Source organism: Balaenoptera physalus, assembly GCF_965194825.1.
Source record: "Balaenoptera physalus genome assembly, chromosome: 3".
Classification (NCBI taxonomy): Eukaryota; Metazoa; Chordata; class Mammalia; order Artiodactyla; family Balaenopteridae; genus Balaenoptera; species Balaenoptera physalus.
The window spans coordinates 148852117-148861830 of NC_138890.1; the positions used below are offsets into that span (position 1 = coordinate 148852117).

Below are 9714 nucleotides of genomic sequence, written 5' to 3' on the forward strand. Positions count from 1 at the left end.
TTGCTTTGCCTTAATACAAATTCCTCAGTGATCTAAATATGTGCCGTAAGCAGGTTTCTCACATTCAAGGTGGAGGTTCTTCTAAGGTCAAGTTATCATTCTTCCTTCACCTACTTCAAGGAGAGTCCTGTAACTTTTTGTTCTAGATTTCCTGTTTGAGTTTCAGAACAGGAAGATTAAGGCCATGAAAATGTTCCTGACTATCCTATGTCATGCTGGAAGAGAGAGGCACAACCAGAGGGGAGCCAGAAAGATGTCTGTGAAGAGTCCTTCCCCAGAGCTGATGTGGGATGGGGAAGGGGCACAGAAGCCAGCAGAAGCAGGGAAAGAGGCCATGGTGACTGCCTGCCGTGGGTTCCCACAACCTTCAGGACACAAATGCCAAGATGACAAACTGACTTCACAATAATAGACCAATAAAAGGGAGGAGGGCCAGGTTCTGGTGTTAAGGATACCGAGGTCACCACTGGCCAAGTAGAGGGGAGTTTGTCCTTTTGAATTATGTAACAAGGAAGGGAGTTTTGGAGGCCCTTTGGGAAAACCAGGTCAGCATAGAGTTAGTCTGGGAAATTTGCCACCAAAACACCCAAGTCTCTGGGACAAAGAGGTGGAGGTCTGAGTGGGTCTCATATTTGCTTTGTGGGCTTCCAGCAAGTATTTTAAAACATTGCATTTAAACTGTGTGCCATAAGAGGACTCTCCATTCACATCCATCATAACACGCTCATATTAAGAAACGTAAATCAGGGGCTTCCCTGATGGCACAGTGGTTGAGAATCTGCCTGCCAATGCAGGGGACATGGGTTCGAGCCCCGGTCTGGGAAGATCCCACATGCCGCGGAGCAACTAGGCCCGTGAGCCACAATTACTGAGCCTGCGCGTCTGGAGCCTGTGCCCCGCAACAAGAGAGGCCGTGATAATGAGAGGCCCACGCACCGCGATGAAGAGTGGCCCCCGCTTGCCACAACTAGAGAAAGCCCTCGCACAGAAACGAAGACCCAACACAGCCATAAATAAATAAATAAATAAATAAAAATTAAAAAAAAAAAAAGTGGAATCTTTCCCTTAAGGAGCTTACAAGCTTTGGGGAGTATAAATAACTCTAAGTTATTAGAATGAGATGCGTTCCATTTAAAAAAAAAAAAAAAAAAAGAAACGTAAATCATGAGAACATTCAGTGTGTTCCCTCTCATCCCAGTTCAACTCCCTGACCACACTGCCTTCTGTTTCAAGTCTGCGCATTCTTATTTGCATGTTCGGTTCAGAGGGATGGAAAGCAATTCGAGGTTGGAGAGGCATCTTGGGGAAATTTTAGAATATTGTGTGTGAGGCCAGACCTGCAGAAGACCAGTGAGAACAGAGAAGCTGTATCTGGGCAGGAGCCCTCCCCGCGTGGCCTGGAGAGTGGGCTTCTCAGCCCAAAGCATTTGTCAGCTACTGGGCAGCAATCATGATTGACCTCTTCTTTTCTCTTCGTTTTCAAACATGGAGTAAAGATGAGAAATGAGAGAGTTTTTTTTAAAAAAACAAAAAAGAAGAAATACTGTCAGGTTGTGTGTTGAGCCCTGGCTTCTCCATTTACTAGTGCAATTTGGGGCAGATCACTTAATGTCTCTTGGCCTCAGTTTCCTCATCTGCAAAATGGGGATAATATTAGTGCCTGCCTTTTGAGATATTTTGGAAATTAAATAATTAATACATTGAAGCTTGTACAATAGTTCCCTGGCACAGAGTAAGAGCTAAATAGATAATATAAATAATTAACCTAAAAAATGTCATAGGATATAGTTTAAACACTTCTAGGGCACAATTTGCTAAATCTTTATGGAAAATTATTGGCTAATATGTAAGGTACAACATTGAACACACATAGTAAAAAGAAATATGAGATGTCCTTGACCTCCAACCTATTTGGAGAGATGACCTTAGGCATACATGGGCAAAGAGTCATCAAAAGAAAACAGCAAATGCCTTCATGTTGCTTTCTAGCTCTTTAGCACTATTCTGTGGCTTTGCCAAGCCATGTTGCCAGGCAAGCTGTGCCCTTGAAAATGCGAGGCGTACTATTCTGCTGAACTATTATGAAGCAGTGTGCTATGGGAACCAAAATATAAGTAAACCCACCTCCACCCACAGAGATTCCAATTCTAGAGTGCAGCCTGGATTGAAAATGACTATACTACGCAGCTTCCGCGCTAGTAAATAATGTGACTGAAACATCATGAGCATTGGAATCAGCTGCCTGTTACAGTGATAATGGTGCCTGTTATGAGGTAACAGTGGCTTTAACAAAATAGGGGCTTGTTTTTCTCGTATTCTGAAAAGTTGCTTTATTTAGATCAGTGGCTCAAGGTTGTCAGGTCTGAGGTCTCTGTGATTCTCTAGATTTTCCCCTCATTGTCAGAAGACAGCTTACCTGCCTACAGCGTCCATTCTGTGTTCCAAGCAGGCAGAAGGGGAAGAGTGGACAGCCAGTGTGGCCCGCCCCTCTTAGGGAGATCTTCCGAAAGCCCCACCCAACTTCTTAATTTTATTGGTCAAAACTGTATCACATGGCCAGCCCCCTCTGAAAGGAAGGGAAGGAAACACAGACTTTTTTGCTGGGTACATTGTACATGAAATAAAATTGGGGTTCTGCTAATGTGGAAATGGGGAGAATGGATATTGGGTTTATCTGTTGCTGTGAGACAAACAACCTCAAAACTTAGTGGCTTCAAACAGCAACAACAATATTACCTATTATTTCTCATGATTCTGTGGGTTGACCAGGTGGTTCTGGAATGGCCAAATAACCTGAAATGGTCTCACTCCTAGAGCCGGTGGTTAGTGTTGGTCCCTGGCTGGAGGTCAGCTAGGGATTGTTGGCTGAGATACTGGTTCTCCTTCGCATGGTGTCTTGGGCTTCCTCACGGACTGGTGGCTGGGTTCCAAGAAGGAACGTTCTGAGGGCATGCACCTCAATGTGCAAGTGCTTATCAAGCCTCCACTTATACCATTCTTGCCATGGTCCCATTGGCCAAAGCTCATGGCCTGGCCAAATCCAAAGTCAAAGTGGGAAGCAATTACACAAAGGCATAAAATCCAGGAAGCAGGGTTCACAGGGGACCAGCAAAGTACCAGTTCACCATAGGTAGGCATCTAGCTATCTCTGCCAAAGCATCTTTTTTGATAATATGTTAAAATTTATCAATGCTTATTTTGCAGCAAACGTAGAACAATACTTGGCAAGCATTAACTCTGAAAATCCTCACAACAACCTTCTGGGGTATATGCTCTTATTATTTCCATTTAGAGATGAGGAAATAGATCAGGGAAGCTTAAGAAAGTTGCTGAAGGTCACATAGTAAGAAAACACCAGGGTTAGAATTTGAACCCAGTCTGAATATTCAGCTTGGACAGGGGTTTGTGAGCACATTCTGGCTGCAGGAAGATGGGAGGAAATCGAGTGACAGGGATCTAATAAAATAGCCATTTAAGAGAGATTTCCCCCATGTTTTAAATACCATTATCTTTCATCCTCTCTGGTAGCAGGTACAGAGAGAAGAGTGACATATCCCTGCCCATCAGAGTCAAGGCAGAAGGACTGTACTGAGGAGATGCTCACTTGCTTTCTGGGCAGGTGGTCTAATGCACGCTGGGCCCCTCTTCCCCAAGTACACACTGCGGAAAGCAGAGGTGAAAGCACACGTGAGCCAGGTAAAGTTGGGATGGCTACAGTTGCCCCTGGGAAAACTTGAGGAAGAAGTCTGAACACCTGTGAGCCTCGATGAAGGAATCTAGGAGGTTTCTGAAAGGGAAAAACCCCCGAAATTTACTGCCCTTATACCTCGACAAGTGTGTCAGAAGCGAATCACCCTAACATGCTAGAAACACCTTCCACTGATGAAAAGCACAGTGAAGACGCTCTACTTTTTCTGTTTGAAAGTGAGTTTCTCCAAGTGTGGCCTCTGCACTAATCTGTCCACAGAAATACTGACTCAGGTTCTCCATTGGGTGGATCAGAAAATCTGCATGTTTAAGGAGCATCCCAAGGGACTCTTATACACAGTACATTTGCAAATTATTGGTTTAAAAATGTTCTTTCAGTATGATGATTTTTAAAACAGTGCTTTCAAACTTTTTAAAAATTTTTCTTTATTTTCTTTCTTTCTTTTCTTTTATTTTTTTGGCTGCCTTGGGTCTTCATTGCTGCATGTGGTCTTTCTCTAGTTGCAGTGAGCTGGGGCTACTCTTTGTTGCGGTGCGTGGGCTTCTCATTGCGGTGGCTTCTCTTGTTGAGGAGCACGGGCTCTAGGTGCGTGGGCTTCAGTACTTGCAGCACATGGGCTCAGTAATTGTGGCTCGCGGGCTCTAGAGTGCAGGCTCGTAGTTGTGGCGCACGGGCTTGGTTGCTCCGCAGCATGTGAGATCTTCCCGGATCAGGGCTCAAACCCGTGTCCCCTGCATTGGCAGGCGGATTCTTAACTACTGCGTCACCAGGGAAGCCCTGGTTTTCAAACTTTAATGTGCGTCTGAATCCCCTGAGATCTCTTGAAAAAGTAGGTTCTGATTCAGTAGGTCGGAAGAAAGGCTTGAAATTCTGCCTTTTTAACAAGTTCCCAGCCCTGATGCTGGTCTGAAGAACCAAGCCCCACACCTTGTCGCCAAGCTTTAAAAACCTTGGAGAGAAAAAACCAAAACAAACCCTTTTGGATTGTAACATAGGAAGGCAGACAAACACAGCGGAAGTGGAGGCCGGGGTACCCTCGGCGCATCTGTGGGAGAGACAGAAGGTCACTGCCCTTTCCAAAGGGACAGGTCACTGATAAAAGACACAGGTGCAGTAGCAAAAGAGGGAGCTTAGAGATATCGAGGGCAGGCTCCCCAGTCAAGGTGAGACTGATGGGCAAGTGCAACAGGATAGAGTGATGAAGGTGTTTTTCTGATGAATCTGGCCTGAGGAGTTCAGACCATTGTTATAGAGCTTGAAGAAACTCAGAAGAGTCAGATGGTGCAAAATCAATGGAACTGAATGAACACAAATATTTAGACAGGCTGATCTCCTAAGGTGCAAAAATACACAATTTGTATTTTAAGAGTGTGTGTGTGTCGGTTTTTTTTCAACCCTTGCTTTTTGCTGTGGTTTTATGTTGTTTATACGCAGAAGGAAGATACTGGTAGTATACGCTGTGTGCTAGTTCCCCAGAAAAGTACATGTTTAATCCTTGCAAATGAATCTGGATACCTTCCTCAGGCAGATCCCCCCGCCGCCCCGCCCCGGGAGGCGTATAGAACAAAGTGCATTCTCTTTGCAAAGCGGAGCCCGATACTATATACCTTAGCTACACGGTGGCTGGCATCGATACCACTCTTTAGAGTTAACAAAGGATTTTTACACCTGTCACACTTTTTACCCCCCCATTATAAAAAATAAGTAAGGCAATAATTACTGTCCTATTGTGCAGTAAAAAAAAACTAAGGTACACAGAGTTTTAGGGATTTGCCTAAGGAGCAGACTCAAAGCTAGAGCCCCGGCTCCTCCGCTCTTGCCGCCGCTGCCGCAGTAGCTGGGGGTCGGGGAGAGGAGTCGCGGAGCCCGGAGAGTCCGTCTGGGTCACTGTTTTTGCCTGAGGACCCTTCCTTCCTCGGTCGCACCCTGACTCCCTTGGTGTCAACGGGGAGTCCCTGCAGACACCTCAACACGCAGTGGAGATGCCTATCTTTGCCACCAATCCCTTCGATCAGGATGTCGAGAAAGCAACCAGTGAGATGAGTACTGCTGAGGACTGGGGCCTCATTTTGGATAGCCGTGATAAAGCCGGTCAGTCTCGCACCGGTGGTTATTGGATGGATTTAGAATAGTCTTTTGGGATGGTGTAGCCCCATCACCAAGGCCTAAACGCTCTGCTGCAAGGACTGTCCACTTTGGTATGAGCTCTGACAGCTGTGTGAGCTTTGGGAACCCTTCAACGTAGAGCTCTCAGTCACTTTTTGTCCAGCCTTGTGGGCAGCAGACCTCAGCGGACACCATGCAGACCTAAAGATTGTCTTCGGTCTATTATGAGGAGGGTGAACCATAAAGGTCCTCATGTTGCTATGCAGGCTCTGACTTTTCTAGGAGCATGTGTATCAAATGGTGGCAAAAATTTTCACTTAGAAGTATGTTCAAGAGATTTTGCTAGTGAAGTAAGCAACGTATTAAGCAAGGGTCATCCTAAAGTGTGTGAAAAATTAAAGGCTCTTATGGTTGAATGGACGGATGAATTTAAGAATCATCCACAGCTTAGTCTAATATCAGCAATGGTTAAGAACCTTAAGGAACAAGGTGTTATGTTTCGAGCTATTGGATCTCAGATGAGGATGCTGAGACCCAGAATGGTTAAGTGACTTGCCCAGGGCCACAGCTAGTAGTTGACAGAGCTGGAACTAGGACACAGGCCTCCTGACTCTCAGTCCAGTGTTCCTTCCACTACACGATCCTGCCTTCTGTTTTATATTGAGGCTGCAGAACAAGCAAAAGCAAGCCCAGTTCTGGTAGGCAAAGATCCTGGTACTGTGGCTAACAAAAAAGAAGAAGAAGATTTAGTGAAAGCCATTGAGTTGTCACTGAAGGAACAAAGGCAGCAGTCAACCACCCTTTCCAGTTTGTATCCAAGCACATCTAATCTCTTAACTAACCACCAACACGAAGGCCGAAAAGTTCATGCTGTATACGACTTGGAAGCTGCTGAAGATAACGAACTTACTGTTAAAGCGGGAGAAATTATTACAGTTCTTGATGACAGTGACGCCAACTGGTGGAAAGGTGAAACCCATCGAGGCATGGGGTTAGTCCTCTCTACTTTTGTGACTGCAGATCTCACTGCTGAACCAGAAATGATTAAAACGGAGAAGAAGGTGGTACAATTTAGTGATGATATTCAGGTAGAAACGATAGAACCAGAGCCGGAACAAGCCTACATGGATGAAGATAAAATGGACCAGTTGCTACAGATGTTGCAAAGTACGGACCCCAGTGATGATCAACCAGATCTTCCAGAGTTACTTCATCTTGAAGCCGTGTGTCACCAGATGGGACCTCTCATTGATGAGAAGCTGGAAGATATTGATAGAGAACATTCAGAACTCGATGTTAAGTGATGGAGGCCCTGTCCTTGTATGCCAAGTTAATGAATGAAGATCCAATGTATTCCAAGTGTGCAAAATTACAGAATCAGCAGGATTATATTCAGTCATCCGGTGTTTCTGGCTCTCATTGTACCCAGGCCCTCCTCAGCGTGATGCTCACCCGGTCGCAGGGAACGCACAGATGAGCCACGTCCAGAGCTACAGCCTTCCCCCGGAGCAGCTGTCTTCTCTCAGCCAAGCAACAGTGCCACTGCCGGCGAGCCCAGCCCTTCCTAGTCAGCAGGCTCAGGCTTCCTACCTCAACACAATGGGCAGTTGTGTTCAAGGAAGCACGTAGCCCAGCCAGGCTTCAGTGTACTGTCCTCCCCCTGCCGCCGCTGCCGCCCCCGTCGTCATCATATGCCAGAACGCAGGGACCAGCCTGTCCCAGGTGCCGAACTACACTTGAACATCAGCGCTGCCCCAGCCCGGAGGCAGCTATCAGCCACCTCCGCCCCAGCAGCCGTACTCTCAGAAGGCCCTGCTATAGGACTGGGATTCCTCTTTGTGGCAAATATCTGCTAAATGCAAAAGACAATGTTATATTCTTTGATATCTTAAGATTTGTTTATCCTCAGCTTATAGGAATCGTATCTTGGTCAACAAGTTCCAATATTCAAGAAGGGAGACCTCTCTTCAATTTGCACTGACTTTTTAGAGGTCCTCCCCTCCCCCTCCCCCAGAGGAATGAAACTACTTACAACATTTAATTCCTTTCGTCATATGAAAGAATCAATGCAAGATTATTTGTCTCGTAAAATTACCTGGTCTGCAAAACAGTCAAACTGGCAAGCACCGTTGTGGCGGATGTTGTGTGCATAGATCGCTGTGTAACTTCACTCGTGACCACTTTGAATCACGGTGGTGATCATGTGAATATATTTAACACTGTTCACTTAATTGACATTGCTGTTTTATTTTAATCATGAACAACTACCATGTTTCATAATGTCTTATGTAAATTTAAGATAATTACACTGTCCTTTTAAACTGCAAGAGAACAAAGCTGTAGCATATGTACATGAAGGCATTACGTTGTCCATGTTTCAGTTTCCCATTAAACTGAACCTTCCTTGGAGTAAAAAAAAAAAAAAAATTCTGGAGCCCCAGTTTTCTGAGGCCTGGTCCCTGGATCTGTTTGCTACACTACAATATTTCCATGGATTATTGGAATCTCATAGACACCCAAAGGAGAGGGGCACTCTGTCCCACTAAACTGAAGCAAGAGCACAGTTTCTTCAGGCATAACTGAGAAAGGCCTAAATGGTTGCAGAAACCCCAGCTTACAGAGCTGGGGAATGGACTTTGGCCTCCAGCAACATGGCTGACTGGAAATTCTGAAAAAATTTCCCTACAAACACGTAGAAACACCGGTACTATACACCAAGCATTTGGTTTTAAAAGCACAGTTAAACTTGTAAGAAAGTGAGATTCACAGGCAGCAAGAAAAAAAGTTGAAACCAGAGTGGCTAGCAGACCCTGAAGAATGGGGCTGCTTGGGGCATCTGCTGATGCAGGGAGCTTGGTTCTCTGTGCAGGGACTACAGGCCTGTTGGGATGGGAACTGAGACCCTGGAGAAAGCTAGGGGTCTCACACATCTACATTCTCAAGTCAAAAGTTGGGTTAGGAAAAAAAAAAAATCCATCCTCTAGCAAAAAGAAAGCCAACAAGGAAATGTCTTTATTTCAGCCTTGGTAAAAGGCATGAAAAATGAAAACAAAGTAGGTCTCGCCTGTGAATTTATAATCCCAAGCCTGACATCATGGTGATTTAGTATTTACTCTAATTGCATGGTCCAGGAAACTCCAGGTAGAAAAATTATTTTAAAAATACATCTAGTTCATAACACCCCAAGGCACCTGGTATTAGGAGGGATGCAGCTTCAACCCAGAGTCTTCAGGATTCTTACATTTAAGAGGAGCCTTATTTGAACGGACAGCAAAAATAAGAGACACATGAGAAAAGAGCCACCACAAACTGGGCTCAGCAGAAACAATGGAGAACAGAATTAGACTACAAGAACTTTGGGCATAGGATCATCTAATACAAAATGTAAAATAGGTGTGCTTAACATATTTATGAAGAAACAGAGGGAATTGTAACCATAAGAAATGAACAAAAGACCATCAAGAATAAATGGGCACTGTGGTGACCTAAATGGGAAGGAAGTCCAAAAAAGAGGGCATATATGTATACGTATAGCTGATTCATTTTGATGTACAGGAGAAACTAACACACGACATTGTAAAGCCACTCTATTCCAATAAAAATTAAAAAAAATAAAATGCTTATAAAAAGTAAATTAATGTTAATTTAAAATTTAAAAAAAAGGGATAAATGGGCAGTTTTGAAAAGAACCAAATAGAATTTCTAGAAATGTAAAATATAATGATTGAAATTTAAAATGTAATGGGTGGATTAAATGACAGGTATATCACAGCTAAAAAGAATTACTAAACTGGAAGAGAGGGATGAAGAATCACTTCATAATGCTGTACAGAGAGAGAAAGATATGGAAACTATGAAATTGAGGCTAAGAGATGTGGAGGAAAAAAATAGATGTTCAA

The 9714-nt window shown here is 44.3% G+C and overlaps 1 pseudogene across 1 annotated transcript; it reads left to right on the forward strand.

The window, feature by feature from the left end:
* The first annotated feature begins 4404 nt into the window (after positions 1-4404).
* On the forward strand, positions 4405-7842 carry LOC309656877 (signal transducing adapter molecule 1-like; annotated as a pseudogene). Its single transcript has 3 exons — positions 4405-5840; positions 6015-6357; positions 6481-7842. The product of its transcript is annotated as a signal transducing adapter molecule 1-like (transcript).
* The last annotated feature ends 1872 nt before the right edge of the window (positions 7843-9714 follow it).